General features: G+C 36.8%; 1 long non-coding RNA gene across 1 annotated transcript in view; it reads right to left on the bottom strand.

The window, feature by feature from the left end:
- Positions 1 to 18,504, bottom strand: part of LOC119625083 (uncharacterized) — a 44,332-nt gene that overhangs the window by 11,055 nt on the left and 14,773 nt on the right. The window contains exon 2 of the long non-coding RNA XR_012095137.1: positions 5,910 to 5,963. This is a non-coding gene — a long non-coding RNA (uncharacterized lncRNA). The remainder of the gene's footprint in view (positions 1 to 5,909; positions 5,964 to 18,504) is intronic.

The following is an 18,504-nucleotide window of genomic DNA, read 5'->3' as shown; positions in this document are numbered from 1 at the left end:
AGAAATAAATCCATGCACTTACAGTCAACTAATTTTTGACAGAGTTTCCAATAACATACACTGGGGAAAAAGACAGTCTCTTCAATAAATGGTGCTGGGAAAACTGGATATCCATATGCAAAAGAATGAAACTAGACCCCTGTCTGTCACAATATACAAAAATCAAATCAAAATAGATTAAAGAATCTAAGACCTGAAACTATGAAACTACTAGAAGAAAACATTGGGTAAATTCTCCAGGACATTGGTTTGGGCAAAGATTTCTTGAGTAAGATCTCAAAAGCACAAGCAATCAAAGCAGAAATAGACAAATGAGATCATATTAAGCTAAAAAGCTTCTGCACAGCAAAGGAAACAATCAAAGTGAAGACACAACCTACAGAATGGAAGAAACAAAACAAAACAAAACATTTTCAAACTACCCATCTGCAAGTAATTAATAACCAAAATATATAAGGAACTCAACTTAATAGCAGAAAAACAAATAACCTAATTAAAAAATAGTCAAACGATCTGAGTAGATATTTCTCAAAAGAAGACATACAAATGGCTAGCAGGTATATGAAAAAGGCTCAACATCACTAATAATCAGAGAAACACAAATTAAAGCTACAATAAGATACCATCTCACCCTAGTTAAAATAATTTTTGAGTTTCTTATATACTTTAGATACTCATTCTTTTTTAATATGTGGTTTGAATTTTTTTCCCCACTTAGTAGCCTAATTTTAGAGCATCTTCTCAGGGTCTTCTTCAAAGCAAAAGTTTTTAAAATTTTGATAAAGTCAAATTTATTGCTATTTTTTTTCTTTTTGAATCATGCTTTTGGTATCAAGTCTGATAGCTCTCTGCCTGGGTCTTGATTCCTAAGATTATCTCTTTTCTCTTATTTTTTTTCCCCAAAGATTTTATAGTTTTACATTTCACAATAAGTCTATTATCCATTTTGACTTACATTTTATATAATGTGTGAAGGTTAGATTGAGGCTTATTTATTTATAATGTTAGTTGTAGATGCTCTTTTTCGAGTTGAGGAAGTTTCCCTCTATTCCTTTTTTTCTGAAAGTTTTTATTATGAATGGGTGGTAAATTTTTGTCAAATGCCTTTTCTGTATCAGTTGATAGAATCGTGTGATTTTTCCTCTTTAGCCTATTAATATGGTGGATTACATTGATTAATATTGTGTCTCTGAAATAAACTCTGCGTGGTCATGGTGTATAATTATTTTATATGTTGCTGAATTCTATTTGCTAATATTTTGTTAATAATTTTTATAGTTACATTCATGAAAGATATAGGTCTACAATTTTTACTTTTATACTGTTTCATCTTGTTTTGGTATTAGGATAATATTAGGGTCACAAAACTAATTGGGAGGTATTTCCTCCTCTTCTACTTGCTAGAAAAGATTGTGTAGAATCAGCATTTATTTTTCCTTAAACATTTGTATACTTGATTTTTAAATTATAAATTCAATTTCCTTATGAGTTTTAGGGCTAACTTGTCTGTTTAATATTTGGTGAGTTGTAGTAGCCTGTGCTTTTTGAAGATTGGTACACTTCTAAGTTATCCAATTTATGCGTGTAGGTCATTTGTAATATTCCCTTATGAGCCTTTTGAAGTTGTTAAGGTTTTTATTCCTGATATTAGTAATTTATGTTGCCTTCCTTTTTCTGTTAGTCTTATTTTCTCAATCTCTCTCATCAGTCAAACTGCTGTCAATTTTATTGACCATTTCAAAGGATCAGCTTTTTGTTTCATTGGTTTCTCTTTTATTTATTTATTTATTTATTTATTTATTTATTTATTTTTATTTTTTATTATACTTTAAGTTCTAGGGTGCATGTGCATAACGTGCAGGTTTGTTACATCTGTATACTTGTGCCATGTTGGTGTGCTGCACCCATCAACTCGTCAGCACCCATCAACTCATCATTTACATCAGGTATAACTCCCAGTGCAATCCCTCCCCCCTTCCCGCTCCCCGTGATAGGCCCCGGTGTGTGATGTTCCCCTTCCCGAGTCCAAGTGATCTCATTGTTCAGTTCCCACCTACGAGTGAGAACATGCGGTGTTTGGTTTTCTGTTCTTGTGATAGTTTGCTGAGAATGATGGTTTCCAGCTGCATCCATGTCCCTACAAAGGACACAAACTCATCCTTTTTTATGGCTGCATAGTATTCCATGGTGTATATGTGCCACATTTTCTTAATCCAGTCTGTCACTGATGGACATTTGGGTTGATTCCAAGTCTTTGCTATTGTGAATAGTGCTGCAATAAACATACGTGCGCATGTGTCTTTATAGCAGCATGATTTATAATCCTTTGGGTATATACCCAGTAATGGGATGGCTGGGTCATATGGTACTTCTAGTTCTAGATCCTTGAGGAATCGCCATACTGTTTTCCATAATGGTTGAACTAGTTTACAATCCCACCAACAGTGTAAAAGTGTTCCTATTTCTCCACATCTTCTCCAGCACCTGTTGTTTCCTGACTTTTTAATGATCACCATTCTAACTGGTGTGAGATGGTATCTCACTGTGGTTTTGATTTGCATTTCTCTGATGACCAGTGATGATGAGCATTTTTTCATGTGTCTGTTGGCTGTATGAATGTCCTCTTTTGAGAAATGTCTATTCATATCCTTTGCCCACTTTTTGATGAGGTTGTTTGTTTTTTTCTTGTAAATTTGTTTGAGTTCTTTGTAGGTTCTGGATATTAGCCCTGTGTCTGATGAGTAGATTGCAACTTTATTTATTTCTGCTATTATCATTATTATTGTGTTTCTTCTGCTGACTTTGAGTTCATTTTGCTCTTCTTTTTTTTGAGATTCTTGAAGTAGGTGCTTAAATGACTAATATAACACATTCCCTCCTTTCTAAAGGAAATATTTAGTATTACAAATTTCCCCCTCAGAACTGCTTTAACTATGCCCCAAATAGTTAAATATGTTGTATTTTTAATTTTATTCTATTCTATTTATTTTTTCTTTTCCCTGAGAATTCCTCTTCGATTCCTGGACTATTTAGAAATGTGTAGTTTATTTTGCCAGTGGTTAGAAATGTTTCTGGTATCTTTTTGCTACTGGTATCCAGGTTGATTCCATTGTGATCAGAGAATACACTTTATGTAATTTCAATTATTGTACATTTGCTGCCTTTTATTTTATTGCCTAGTATATAGTCTATATTGATATATATTCCATGAGTGCTTGAAGAGAATGTGTAATCTGCTGTTGTTGGGTGCAGTATTCTACAAATGTTCATTTGAGTCTGTGGATTGATGGTGTTGCTGATTCTTCTATATCCTTGCTGAATTTTTGTTCAGTTCTGTCAATTGCTGAGAGATGGATGTTGAAACTTTCAAGTATAATTGTAGTCTTGCCTATTTCTCTTTTAAGGTCTATCCATTTTGTAGATGCATGTCTACTCCATCTTCTCAAAAGTAGAAATCTTCTCTTATTGACAATTTTGATTGAACTCCTAACTCCGTCTATGAGCATTTGCATTTGAAAGATATTATTTGAAATCAGATTCATTAACTTCATTTCTTGGGTATAAAATGGTCTCCTTATACATCTGTTTTAACAAAAGGAAAATCATCTTAATTACAAGCAACTTTAGCCTGTTGTCTTTGGAAGGATTCTATGGATGAGTGATGCATAGCCATGGACAAGTCCCCCAGCCCATGTATATATAGCATCTTCTGACCTAAAGATAATATGGCAAATGATAATCAGCCAATATATAAGACATGCACATTACCAGCTGGCTTTTCAGCCAATGTTTTTCACAAGAAAATAGAAAGAAAAACAAAATATTTCTCTGTGAAATTTATAAAGGACTGAATGGTGGGCAAAGAGAATGTGACTCCTAACACCAACCACATCAGTATCTTTTGGGAAAGGTTTTGTGCCATGTCACAAAAATTATCTAGCATGTTCACCCGAGAAACACAAAAGTCCTAGTGCTCTGGGGGGAATCACTTTAAAATAAATACATATTTTTAATGCAATTACATAATTTTTGACTAATGTTAATAGCGAGAAATAGGTCTTTATTCAGTATAAAAGAGCAATCTTGAGCACAATAAACAAACCAAAAGTCATAGACCAGCTCCACAAGATTTTCTGTTAAAAATCCTTTTCTAATTGTATAATTGTTTCATTACTCCTGAATACAGAGTTTTAAGAAATTATGCGAGAAAACCTGAAATTGGAGAAAATCTATTTATTTTTAAAATTTGAAAGCACTTATTTTATTATATAAAACAGAATAACATGATTCTGCACAGATATCTAAGGGACCTTACAGCAAGACACAAAACTGAAAAAGCTCTGATAAGTGATTTGTTTTTGGGATTCTGAGTCTCAGTTGCCCTGCTCTGTATATTCAGTATTGTGCTTTAGAATGACACTGTGGCCCTGATAGAAGGAAGGGAGGAAAGGAAATAAAGAAGATAGTAAGGAAGGAAGAAAGAAGGGTAGAAGGGCAGAAATAAAGTGGAGGGAAGGAAGGAAGGATGGAAGGAAGGAGGGAGGGAGGGAAGGAAGGAAGGAAGGAAGGAAGGAAGGAAGGAAGGAAGGAAGGAAGGAAGGAAGGAAGGAAGGAAGGAAGGAAAGAAAGGGAAAAAAGAGTTCAAATATTTTAAATAACCAGCATTTATAGGGAAAGGCCATTGTTTTTCATAAATATATCTCACTGGCTCTAATTTAAGGAACATGCAAAATAAATAAAATAAAAAGGACTGGACGATTTTGTTTCAGACTTTCTAATCTTCCTTCCCATTCATTTGGTAATAACATCTCAGTTTTGCATTGGAGATTTATGTTTCTTAGTGGATCAAGTGGGAGAGCCCATTACCCAAGCTGAGCCAATCAGTTACTTGCAATACAGACTGTTAAAAACTTTATTAATATACAACAATATTTGTTTCCCCTAAAATATTGTTCATCAGCCACATTTGACTAGAATATCAAAAGTCCATAATTAATTTGAATAACTCTTCCGAACCTCCAGATTGACTGATGCTTCATGCCTTTCAAGTATCCAAGTTCCCATAGGGCAGCTATGATTATGATTCCATATTAACTTCAATACCCACAAGGATGTTTACTGCTTCAAAAATGACTTTCTCTTTGAAAATTCAACAAGAGTGGTCAAGACAAATGTCCTCTCAGAGCAGTTAATGCAATTGGTTTGCCTTAAATGGCACAGGTTGAAACTTCATAGACAAACCACTGTCAAATCTCTTCACTGGAGAGTTTAAATAGGTAGGCTGTTCATGAGGCTTTGGTATAACATAGTTTGCACTATGTTGGAGGAGAATGTTTGTGGTTTTCAGTACATGGCTTTATAACATCTTTCAAAAAACCTTCTAAGAAATCACATCCACAGAAGAAGTTATTTGAAGGTACCAGAAGACATCAACCTTTGACTAGAGAGAAAATATTTCTCTTGAAGAAGAATAATAAATAGAAAAATATGCAAATTCTAATAGATTGAAGGTGATTTCTACAGTTTGTACTGAAAACTGGATTGTGGCAATTGAAAAATCAAATGGGTGTACATTTGAGATGAAAATTCTAGAAATTTTCAAGTTTTCAAAAAAGTTTTAGAACTAAGTTGACTGAGTGTGATGATGTGAAAGGTTAGGTTCAGAGAAAATATACTCAGTTACTTGGTGAATAATCTCACATGAGGCTTTATCATGATGAATTAATGCCTACCACAAGCTGGGAATTTAAAGCAACATCTGACAGTTAGAGAAATGTGCCTTTGCCTGGGAGAACCCGATGCAGAGAAACCTGTGAAAGAGATGATCTGTCTCTAGCCTAACTTTGCTTTCATTCTTCTGTCAGTACCACAAACTGGCCCTTATTCTCCACATCAAACAGAATAATCACCTTGCTCCCTGCCAGATACTGCCTTCTTTGGGTCACCAAGGCAAGCACTTCAGTCTGAAATGAAACGCCAAAATGAAATACCTGATTTGTGAAATCTACCAATGCAAATAGATTTTTAAATAGCTATCTAGTTCTCTCTCTCTGTCTCTCTCTCTCCATATATAAATGCACACATATAGTTTTTGTACATAAAAAATACTTGTCAATGAGTCACCAGAATAAGAGATGAACTGACAGTCTTAGGATGATGTATTATTTAAATCATATAGATAAAAACATGAAGCTTTCATTAGTAAATGGTAAAAAAATATAATTGAAACACAGGCCTTTGGAAACTTGTTCTGCCTTAACACACTGCTACCTCAAAATAAATATGTAAATCAATAATACAGAAATAAAAATCATGAAAATATTGATATTCATTGAGTTTCAAACATGGATGAAGATATTAAATCACATATTCTCCAAACAAAAAGATAATGACTAATTAACAGGGTTTTTTAGTGGTATGTTTTTGCTTAATTTATATTTACATTCTTGTTTAGTTGTACTAATAGTTGTACATAGTTGTACTAATGTAGCATCATATAATTTTAGATTCTAAACTTCTCCATTTAACTTTATAATAAACACATACCATAGTTTCAAAACTTTCATAACTATGCATGGGTGGTATTTCATTGAATTGGATGTTCCATAATTTTAAAAATGTTTTCTATTTTTGGTATAATTTTGGAGCGCAATCCTCCAGGTATAAATATTTTGTACTGATGCCTGAAAATAAAATAATTTTGACTTGCAGTTCTTGTGACTTTAGGAATACAGCGTTCATTCTAGTTAAACTCCATCTTTCTCAAGAAGAAGCTTGAGAAGAAAACCTCAATGGCAAAGTGTGAACAAGGAAAAGAACTGCCAACAATGAGAAAAAACCATTCCTATGATGTTGCAGTTCTTGGAGCCAAGGAATAAATCTTGGATATTTTGGGATTGGTTTGCTCAAATATCGGATTTGAGGAACTCTTCAGGCTCACATTTTTCCTGGATTAGCCTGACTTTGACTCTTTATCCTTATATAGAAAGGCCTGAACTGGTCATATTTTAAAAAGAAATGAAGAAAAGATTTTTCAGGTTAAATCAAATTTTATGTTTCTGTTTCTCCCAAATTATTTTCAGATGCAAGAAAAAGCAAACCACACAGACGAACTGCACACTGCAATGAAGTTGGAATGCAAGACTTCATCAGAAGGGAGGGAACAAACTGGATAATTCAACCACAAAATATGTGAACCACAAACAAGGGTAAATACACAAGTAGACACAACACACACACACACATACACACACACACACACACACACACACGCGCGCGTCTGCTCTTTACCCAGGAATTTTCATCAATGGAGTTTTAAAAAAGCGTATTTATCTCCCAGCAAAAGTATATGGAAAATTTCACATTTCTATGTTTGAATGCTTGGCTTTACACGTATTGTGAATATTCTTTTAGAAAAGCACAAAAAAATAGAAACAAGTTTTTTATGATCAGGCCATAAACAGCAGATTAAAGTTGAAAATGAATCACAATGTCTCAAGTCTTCCTCTAAGACCCAGACCTAAAATGTTTCCCTAAAATATATGTTTCTTGCATGAATCATTTTTGTTATCCTCTATTATATGTGCTCATTTGTGTACAGGGCAAACATTTTTACCAAATAAATCAATGTTAGGGATAAAGAAACCCATCAGATTGTCTTTTCCTTCAGTGCAACAATTAAGTAAAAGAGCAAGGCAACCAAAACATAATATTCTAATATCAAATGTAATCTTTTTACCTGTTGCCATAAATTTTTCAAAAAATACTTATGTATAAATTATAGACTTTTAGCCAAATTTTCATGGTTTAATTTTCAAATAATTAAAATATTCACTGGGCTATGAAATTTCATTTAGGAACCTTTATGGTAAAATAAAATCTTAGTATGACTTCTAAATCCCTTGGGGATGTACTAATGTCCTATATTTCTAAAGTGGTTTGTAGTTTTTCAAGACCTTATGCTTTAAAATTATACAATTGGTTCCATTAATTTGTTCCTTATTCTTTATATGTGTCTGGTACTATAGTAGGTGTCAGGGATTTCTACAATCATAATACAACGCACATCTATGAAGGATGTTTATTCGTAGAGAGGAAGAAGATAATTTAAAAGATGATTAGGCACTTTTACTTCTGAAAATATATTCAGATCGTTGTTTAGAAAAAACCCTTCCAGTAAACAATGCCTAAAATACTGAATGAAGTTTTGTAAAATAATATATTTTTGTGTTGTTTGTCTGATAAACAAGTCAAAAAAATCTTGATGGGCAGAAATGACAAAAAGGTGTGACTCCAGAAAGTAGACAAGTTCAAAAGCCATTGTTTGCCCTGAGTACATCTGCCATTCCTGGTAGCCCAGAACTACATGGACTGAGTAGAAACAAAGCCTTGTCTGTGCAAGGGAAGATGGAAGAGCAAAGAAACAGCCTCAAATCAAAAGTTTCCAAAACGTGACATCTCTAGCTGATGAACTAAGAAAGGATGTTCTCAGGAGATTGAGACCATGCAAGCAAATGTGAATGACAATCACCTGAAAAGAAAAGTCAACCTGATGATTCCAGCTCAAAATGTTGCAGATTTTGGAAAGACACATACATACTTTGAAGAAAATATCAGCGTCATCTTTCAAAAAAAGTAAGAACATAGTAAGATGATGAAGAATAAGAGATTTTTCAGAAATCATTAGGTAGATTTGAAAAAAGAACCAAATGATCAGTCTGGAAATAAAGGCATTCCTGAGAATGTAATATAAGAAGAAAGAGATTGAAAATAGGAAAGATAGTTAAGCAAAACAGAAGACAGATAAGGTGATTGAAGTTTCAGAAGTATAAAGAGAGAGAGAATGGGAAAAAAGAAATACTCAAAGAGTTAGTGATGTGGATTTTTCAGGTATTGTTATGGACTGCAATCTTTAGTTTCAGGAAATCCAACAAATACTAATATAAAGTAGAATAAAGCACACACACACACACACACACACTTTTAGACACATTGCAATGAAACAGTAGAACACCAAAGACAAAAAGATCTTAAAAAGAGACACAAGATAAAATACTTCAAACAAATGAAAATTAAACTGAAGTAGACTTCCCATTAACAACAATGGATGCCAGAATAATATCTTCAAAACTCTGAAATAAAATTAATGTCAAACTAGAATCTTATACTCAGTAAAATTATCTTTTGAGAATGAGGATGAGATGAAGACATTTTTCATGCTCCCAGGAACAAACACTTAAAATATGGAATGCTGGAATTCGAGACATAAATGAAATTATTTTTAAAAAATCCCTTATATTTGCTTTATGCTTTATAATCACAACATACTTCCACTTTTTTTCTCATCTGAGCCATATTAATGTGGTGATGCTGTTGCCTCAAATAAGAGTTTATTGTTTTCTAAAGTTGGAAGAACATTTTATTAATTAACTATTTAAAATAACAAAAATAGGGGGCGGAGCAAGATGGCCGAATAGGAACAGCTCCAGTCTCCAACTCCCAGCGCGAGCGACACAGAAGACCGGCGATTTCTGCATTTTCAACTGAGGTACTGGGTTCATCTCACTGGGGAGTGCCAGACGATCGGTGCTGGTCAGCTGCTGCAGCCCGACCAGCGAGAGCTGAAGCAGGGCGAGGCATTGCCTCACCTGGAAAGCGCAAGGGGGAAGGGAATCCCTTTTCCTAGCCAGGGGAACTGAGACACACAACACCTGGAAAATCGGGTAACTCCCACCCCAATACTGCACTTTAAGCAGACAGGCACACCAGGAGATCATATCCCACACCTGGCCGGGAGTGTCCCACACCCACGGAGCCTCCCTCATTGCTAGCACAGCAGTCTGTGATCTACCGGCAAGGCAGCAGCGAGGCTGGGGGAGGGGCGCCCGCCATTGCTGAGGCTTAAGTAGGTAAACAAAGCTGCTGGGAAGCTCGAACTGGGTGGAGCTCACAGCAGCTCAAGGAAACCTGCCTGTCTCTGTAGACTCCACCTCTGGGGACAGGGCACAGTAAATAATAACAAACGCAGCAGCTTTGCAGACGCAAACGACTCTGTCTGACAGCTTTGAAGAGAGCAGTGGATCTCCCAACACGGAGGTTGAGATCTGAGAAGGGACAGACTCCCTGCTCAAGTGGGTCCCTGACCCCTGAGTAGCCTAACTGGGAGACATCCCCCACTAGGGGCAGTCTGACACCACACACCTCACAGGGTGGAGTACACCCCTGAGAGGAAGCTTCCAAAGCAAGAATCAGACAGGTACACTTGCTGTTCAGAAATATTCCATCTTCTGCAGCCTCTGCTGCTGATACCCAGGCAAACAGGGTCTGGAGTGGACCTCAAGCAATCTCCTACAGCTACAACCTACAGCTGAGGATCCTGACTGTTAGAAGGAAAGCTATCAAACAGGAAGGACACCTACACCAAAACCCCATCAGTACATCACCATCATCAAAGACCAGAGGCAGATAAAACCACAAAGATGGGGAAAAAGCAGGGCAGAAAAGCTGGAAATTCAAAAAATAAGAGCGCATCTCCCCCGGCAAAGGAGCGCAGCTCATCGCCAGCAACGGATCAAAGCTGGACGGAGAATGACTTCGACGAGATGAGAGAAGAAGGCTTCAGTCCATCAAATTTCTCAGAGCTAAAGGATGAATTACGTACCCAGCGCAAAGAAACTAAAAATCTTGAAAAAAAAGTGGAAGAATTGATGGCTAGAGTAATTAATGCAGAGAAGCTCACAAACGAAATGAAAGAGACGAAAACCATGGCACGAGAAATACGTGACAAATGCACAAGCTTCAGTAACCGTCTCGATCAACTGGAAGAAAGAATGTCAGCGATGGAGGATCAAATGAATGAAATGAAGCGAGAAGAGAAACCAAAAGAAAAAAGAAGAAAAAGAAATGAACAAAGCCTGCAAGAAGTATGGGATTATGTAAAAAGACCAAATCTACGTCTGATTGGGGTGCCTGAAAGTGAGGGGGAAAATGGAACCAAGTTGGAAAACACTCTTCAGGATATCATCCAGGAGAACTTCCCCAACCTAGTAGGGCAGGCCAACATTCAAATCCAGGAAATACAGAGAACGCCACAAAGATACTCCTCGAGAAGAGCAACTCCAAGACACATAATTGCCAGATTCACCAAAGTTGAAATGAAGGAAAAAATCTTAAGGGCAGCCAGAGAGAAAGGTCGGGTTACCCACAAAGGGAAGCCCATCAGACTAACAGCAGATCTCTCGGCAGAAACTCTTCAAGCCAGAAGAGAGTGGGGGCCAATATTCAACATTCTTAAAGAAAAGAATTTTAAACCCAGAATTTTATATCCAGCCAAACTAAGTTTCATAAGTGAAGGAGAAATAAAATCCTTTACAGATAAGCAAATGCTTAGAGATTTTGTCACCACTAGGCCTGCCTTACAAGAGACCCTGAAGGAAGCACTAAACATGGAAAGGAACAACCGGTACCAGCCATTGCAAAAACATGCCAAAATGTAAAGACCATCAAGGCTCGGAAGAAACTGCATCAACTAACGAGCAAAATAACCAGTTAATATCATAATGGCAGGATCAAGTTCACACATAACAATCTTAACCTTAAATGTAAATGGACTAAATGCTCCAATTAAAAGACACAGACTGGCAAACTGGATAAAGAGTCAAGACCCATCAGTCTGCTGTATTCAGGAGACCCATCTCACACGCAGAGACATACATAGGCTCAAAATAAAGGGATGGAGGAAGATTTACCAAGCAAATGGAGAACACAAAAAAGTGGGGGTTGCAATACTAGTCTCTGATAAAACAGACTTTAAACCATCAAAGATCAAAAGAGACAAAGAAGGCCATTACATAATGGTAAAGGGATCAATTCAACAGGAAGAGCTAACTATCCTAAATATATATGCACCCAATACAGGAGCACCCAGATTCATAAAGCAAGTCCTTAGAGACTTACAAAGAGACTTAGACTCCCATACAATAATAATCGGAGACTTCAACACTCCACTGTCAACATTAGACAGATCAACGAGACAGAAAGTTAACAAGGATATCCAGGAATTGAACTCATCTCTGCAGCAAGCAGACCTAATAGACATCTATAGAACTCTCCACCCCAAATCAACAGAATATACATTCTTCTCAGCACCACATCGTACTTACTCCAAAATTGACCACGTAATTGGAAGTAAAGCACTCCTCAGTAAATGTACAAGAACAGAAATTATAACAAACTGTCTCTCAGACCACAGTGCAATCAAATTAGAACTCAGGACTAAGAAACTCAATCAAAACCGCTCAACTACATGGAAACTGAACAACCTGCTCCTGAATGACTACTGGGTACATAACGAAATGAAGGCAGAAATAAAGATGTTCTTTGAAACCAATGAGAACAAAGATACAACATACCAGAATCTCTGGGACACATTTAAAGCAGTGTGTAGAGGGAAATTTATAGCACTAAATGCCCACAAGAGAAAGCAGGAAAGATCTAAAATTGACACTCTAACATCGCAATTAAAAGAACTAGAGAAGCAAGAGCAAACACATTCGAAAGCTAGAAGAAGGCAAGAAATAACTAAGATCAGAGCAAAACTGAAGGAGATAGAGACACAAAAAACCCTCCAAAAAATCAATGAATCCAGGAGTTGGTTTTTTGAAAAGATCAACAAAATTGACAGACCACTAGCAAGACTAATAAAGAAGAAAAGAGAGAAGAATCAAATCGACACAATTAAAAATGATAAAGGGGATATCACCACCGACCCCACAGAAATACAAACTACCATCAGAGAATACTATAAACACCTCTACGCAAATAAACTGGAAAATCTAGAAGAAATGGATAATTTCCTGGACACTTACACTCTTCCAAGACTAAACCTGGAAGAAGTTGAATCCCTGAATAGACCAATAGTAGGCTCTGAAATTGAGGCAATAATTAATAGCCTACCAACCAAAAAAAGTACAGGACCAGATGGATTCACAGCTGAATTCTACCAGAGGTACAAGGAGGAGCTGGTACCATTCCTTCTGAAACTATTCCAATCAATAGAAAAAGAGGGAATCCTCCCTAACTCATTTTATGAGGCCAACATCATCCTGATACCAAAGCCTGGCAGAGACACAACAAAAAAAGAGAATTTTAGACCAATATCCCTGATGAACATCGATGCAAAAATCCTCAATAAAATAATGGCAAACCGGATTCAGCAGCACATCAAAAAGCTTATCCACCATGATCAAGTGGGCTTCATCCCTGGGATGCAAGGCTGGTTCAACATTCGCAAATCAATAAACATAATCCAGCATATAAACAGAACCAAAGACAAGAACCACATGATTATCTCAATAGATGCAGAAAAGGCTTTTGACAAAATTCAACAGCCCTTCATGCTAAAAACGCTCAATAAATTCGGTATTGATGGAACGTACCTCAAAATAATAAGAGCTATTTATGACAAACCCACAGCCAATATCATACTGAATGGGCAAAAACTGGAAAAATTCCCTTTGAAAACTGGCACAAGACAGGGATGCCCTCTCTCACCACTCCTATTCAACATAGTGTTGGAAGTTCTGGCTAGGGCAATCAGGCAAGAGAAAGAAATCAAGGGGATTCAGTTAGGAAAAGAAGAAGTCAAATTGTCCCTGTTTGCAGACGACATGATTGTATATTTAGAAAACCCCATTGTCTCAGCCCAAAATCTCCTTAAGCTGATCAGCAACTTCAGCAAAGTCTCAGGATACAAAATTAATGTGCAAAAATCGCAAGCATTCTTATACACCAGTGACAGTCAAACAGAGAGCCAAATCAGGAATGAACTTCCATTCACAATTGCTTCAAAGAGAATAAAATACCTAGGAATCCAACTTACAAGGAATGTAAAGGACCTCCTCAAGGAGAACTACAAACCACTGCTCAGTGAAATCAAAGAGGACACAAACAAATGGAAGAACATACCATGCTCATGGATAGGAGGAATCAATATCGTGAAAATGGCCATACTGCCCAAGGTAATTTATAGATTCAATGCCATCCCCATCAAGCTACCAATGAGCTTCTTCACAGAATTGGAAAAAACTGCTTTAAAGTTCATATGGAACCAAAAAAGAGCCCGCATCTCCAAGACAATCCTAAGTCAAAAGAACAAAGCTGGAGGCATCACGCTACCTGACTTCAAACTATACTACAAGGCTACAGTAACCAAAACAGCATGGTACTGGTACCAAAACAGAGATATAGACCAATGGAACAGAACAGAGTCCTCAGAAATAATACCACACATCTACAGCCATCTGATCTTTGACAAACCTGAGAGAAACAAGAAATGGGGAAAGGATTCCCTATTTAATAAATGGTGCTGGGAAAACTGGCTAGCCATAAGTAGAAAGCTGAAACTGGATCCTTTCCTTACTCCTTATACGAAAATTAATTCAAGATGGATTAGAGACTTAAATGTTAGACCTAATACCATAAAAATCCTAGAGGAAAACCTAGGTAGTACCATTCAGGACATAGGCATGGGCAAAGACTTCATGTCTAAAACACCAAAAGCAACGGCAGCAAAAGCCAAAATTGACAAATGGGATCTCATCAAACTAAAGAGCTTCTGCACAGCAAAAGAAACTACCATCAGAGTGAGCAGGCAACCTACAGAATGGGAGAAAATTTTTGCAATCTACTCATCTGACAAAGGGCTAATATCCAGAACCTACAAAGAACTCAAACAAATTTACAAGAAAAAAACAAACAACCCCATCCAAAAGTGGGCAAAGGATATGAACAGACATTTCTCAAAAGAAGACATTCATACAGCCAACAGACACATGAAAAAATGCTCATCATCACTTGCCATCAGAGAAATGCAAATCAAAACCACAATGAGATACCATCTCACACCAGTTAGAATGGCGATCATTCAAAAGTCAGGAAACAACAGGTGCTCGAGAGGATGTGGAGAAATAGGAACACTTTTACACTGTTGGTGGGATTGTAAACTAGTTCAACCATTATGGAAAGCAGTGTGGCGATTCCTCAAGGATCTAGAACTAGATGTACCATATGACCCAGCCATCCCATTACTGGGTATATACCCAAAGGATTATAAATTATGCTGCTATAAGGACACATGCACACGTATGTTTATTGCAGCACTATTCACAATAGCAAAGACTTGGAATCAACCCAAATGTCCATCAGTGACAGATTGGATTAAGAAAATGTGGCACATATACACCATGGAATACTATGCAGCCATAAAAAAGGATGAGTTTGTGTCCTTTGTAGGGACATGGATGCAGCTGGAAACCATCATTCTCAGCAAATATCACAAGAACAGAAAACCAAACACTGCATGTTTTCACTCGTAGGTGGGAACTGAACAATGAGATCACTTGGACTCGGGAAGGGGAACATCACACAACGGGGCCTATCATGGGGAGGGGGGAGGGGGGAGGGATTGCATTGGGAGTTATACCTGATGTAAATGACGAGTTGATGGGTGCAGCACACCAACATGGCACAAGTATACATATGTAGCAAACCTGCACGTTGTGCACATGTACCCTACAACTTGAAGTTTAATAATAATAAATAAATTAAAAAATAAATAAATAAATAAATAAAATAAAATAAAATAAAAAAATAACAAAAATAATATGTAGTCAGTTCAGCAGACTTGGAAAACATTGAAAAGTGTGTAGAGGGGAAATAATCAAAATCATCCAATATCTCATGTCTCAAAGGTAACCAACCACCAGTAATATTTCATTCCATAACCTTTCTATAATTTTCCACATATGCATCTTTTGATAACTTACTTTTTTCCTTGAAAGTAGATGGTAAGCATACTACTCTGCCAGTCATTTTTTCCTAATTACATTTTTAATGGATAAATAGCCTTTTGTCACGAATGCTGCTTAATCATTAAATCAGCTACTCCTTAGCCATTGTGATATTGGGATAATTGTGCAGCACATATTTACTTCCCTCCCCTCTGGCTGTGTAAGACTTTTTGTTTATATTGAGCTTGGCCATGGAACTTAATTTGATGAATGGAAGTTAATGGATTTTGTGCAGAGATCTTAATTGTGCTTACCCTAATTAGTTTGTCTCGTGCTTTGATGATTCACCATAGGTAGTTGCTGTCCTTTAAGCTTGGGTCCCCAAATAAGCACACATGGAACAAACCTGAACCCAAATTGGGCCTTGTAGAAAAGCCCCGCCACTGCAGAGTTGCCCAATTGTGCCTCGTCTAGGTAGGCTAATCTCAGTTGATCTGAAGACCCCACAAGCATTGGAACAAATGCTTGCTGTTGCAAACCATGGTGTTTGGAGACAGGTTTTTTTGTTTGTTTGCTTTTTGAGACGGAGTCTTACTCTGTTGCCCAGGCTGGAGTGTAGTGGCATGATCTCAGCTCACTGCAACCTTCGCCTCCCAGGTTCAAGGGATTCTCCCACCTCAGCAGAATTACAGGTACGCGCCCCTACACCCAGCTAATTTTTGTATTTTCAGTAGAGATGAGGTTTCATCATGTTGACCAGGATGGTCTCGATCTCTTGACTTCATGATCCGCCCACCTCGGCCTCCCAAAGTGCTGAGATTATAGGCATGAGCCACTGCGCCCAAACTGGAGATGGTTTTTTACATGTATTGATGTGACAATAGCTGATGAATATAACTGGAGTTGGACACTGAGGTTGTATTCTAGTTTTGCTATTATGAATAGTGCTTCATTGCACATGTTACTATAGCTTTTTAAAAAATTATCATTAGTCCCTTTCCACAGAGGAAGAATCTGAGGTTAGGTTGAAGTTTTGTCACTCAGTGTCACAAACCTAGGCAAAACTGTAATTTGAATCTGAGTCTGTCTAAAGCTAAAGACCATGTTCTTTTAAGATGCTACATTACTTGTCACTAAAACATGTACACTTTTTAAATGATAAAATATGCCTGGCATTTTATAATAGCATAAAATGGCTTTGGCTGACACTGTAACTTTTAACTGCTTTATGTCTCATTTTCACGGTCTTTTAAAATTAAATATTGTATTGAAGTCATGCTACAAGAGACACTCAATTTTATACATATTGTTTAAAGCAACCTTAGTTTGGTACAATATATTTTCTTAAAGCAGGCATTAAATCAGATTGTAATTTGTAATAGAAATTTTAGATTCACTATGAGAATGAGCACCTTGCTAAAACTTGCATTTCTTGGTTTGCTTTTGAAAATAGGCGTCTTGAAAAAATGCTCATCATCACTGGCCATCAGAGAAATGCAAATCAAAACCACAATGAGATACCATCTCACACCAGTTAGAATGGCGATCATTCAAAAGTCAGGAAACAACAGGTGCTCGAGAGGATGTGGAGAAATAGGAACACTTTTACACTGTTGGTGGGATTGTAAACTAGTTCAACCATTATGGAAAACAGTATGGCGATTCCTCAAGGATCTAGAACTAGATGTACCATATGACCCAGCCATCCCATTACTAGGTATATACCCAAATGATTATAAATTATGCTGCTATAAAGACACATGCACACGTATGTTTATTGCAGCACTATTCACAATAGCAAAGACTTGGAATCAACCCAAATGTCCATCAGTGACAGATTGGATTAAGAAAATGTGGCACATATACACCATGGAATACTATGCAGCCATAAAAAAGGATGAGTTTGTGTCCTTTGTAGGGACATGGATGCAGCTGGAAACCATCATTCTCAGCAAACTATCACAAGAACAGAAAACCAAACACCGCATGTTCTCACTCGTAGGTGGGAACTGAACAATGAGATCACTTGGACTCGGGAAGGGGAACATCACACACCGGGGCCTATCATGGGGAGGGGGGAGGGGGGAGGGATTGCACTGGGAGTTATACCTGATGTAAATGACGAGTTGATGGGTGCAGCACACCAACATGGCACAAGTATACATATGTAGCAAACCTGCACGTTGTGCACATGTACCCTACAACTTGAAGTTTAATAATAATAAATAAATTTAAAAAAAAAAAAAAAAGAAAGGGAGAAAACTTTATGTGCCAATTTTAGAATTCTCTTTGCATTTGATACTATGTTAAATTACTGTGTAAATATATTAGCTATCCTCAAAAAAAAAAAAAAAAAAGAAAATAGGCGTCTTTTTAATAACATTACTGTCGGTTTATTTGTATTTTACAAATATAACAGATAAAACTTGAAAGAGTGTGGCAGTATTTTAAACCTGAATACTTTTCATTAGGAATAAGTAATGTTCACATTATTTATGTGGGACAGAGTCATAAGATAATAACATACATCTTGTGAAGAAGCAGACAGGCAAATTAGTAGCTGCCAAAAGAACCACAGTTTCTGCTTATGTTTGATAAATTAAACATGTTGATATAGAACTAGTGGTATGTATATAAGTAAAGAATACCATTCATTTATTTATGTTCAGCTAATATCTAACTTGACATCATGTAACCACCCCCCAAAACTGATTAG

Source organism: Chlorocebus sabaeus, chromosome 13 (assembly GCF_047675955.1).
Source record: "Chlorocebus sabaeus isolate Y175 chromosome 13, mChlSab1.0.hap1, whole genome shotgun sequence".
NCBI classification, from domain to species: Eukaryota; Metazoa; Chordata; class Mammalia; order Primates; family Cercopithecidae; genus Chlorocebus; species Chlorocebus sabaeus.
The sequence above is the reverse complement of the archived record's forward strand: the minus strand, read 5'-3'. Positions and strand labels throughout refer to the sequence as shown.